This window comes from Sphaeroforma arctica (assembly GCF_001186125.1).
Source record: "Sphaeroforma arctica JP610 unplaced genomic scaffold supercont1.912, whole genome shotgun sequence".
NCBI classification, from domain to species: Eukaryota; class Ichthyosporea; order Ichthyophonida; genus Sphaeroforma; species Sphaeroforma arctica.
In genome coordinates, this window is record NW_014039646.1 from 30,943 (window position 1) to 31,803 (window position 861).

The window sequence follows — 861 nt, forward strand, 5'->3', positions numbered from 1 at the left end:
TATATATATATATGTGTGTGTGGGTGTGTGTGTATCTAGCGGAATACTACAATATATATAACTGATATGTGCGTACATTTGTAACCACAAATTTCACCAGTGTGAGATTTTGATAAGTTCATGAGCATGAATGCTAAAAGGTTATTCCTAAAGAATATCTCCATGCACACTCCAATCTAGATATCTCTGTGACATATCTCATTCTTCTTATTTTTCTCTGTGATACTTCTCATGTGTCTGGATGTCAATACCTTTTTGCCAATCTTCACTTTGTAGTCAACGCTGACTATGGGCAGTTCACATGTATAGCAGTCATCCATTTTCATTTGCTATTCTGTCTGAATTCTATGTTATCTCGTAGTCTACTTCCCAGTCCTGCCGGTACATATATATATGTTGCTTCTCGTCCTATTGTGAGGAAAAAGTAATAACTCAACACCTTAGATAGTTGGAAAGCCATCATGATACAACCAATGTTTACTTTTCGCTTGTACTTCTTCTCAATTTCTGAATCTGCTAATGCGGTCAGCTGTCTTTGCCACAGATAGATACTACGCATAGAGCTCGAAGTAAAGGGTGATGTGCAGGCCCTGGTTTCAGTGGTTTGGTCTATAAAATGCACCCCCAAAAAAGTAAATATAATAACGGTCAATGAATATAATATAAAATATAGCACCGGGTATCCACACCTGATCTGCTCATCAACAAATATTTAGAAATGCCACAGATGCCTTTGGCATATCGGATAAATAGTTGGTACCAACTTCATCTGTATATGTACACAGATTGTAGATCAGAAAGAATGTATATACAGTGCAATGTCTCTTATAGCTTGCCCGTGTGCTATATGCGAGCACAGCA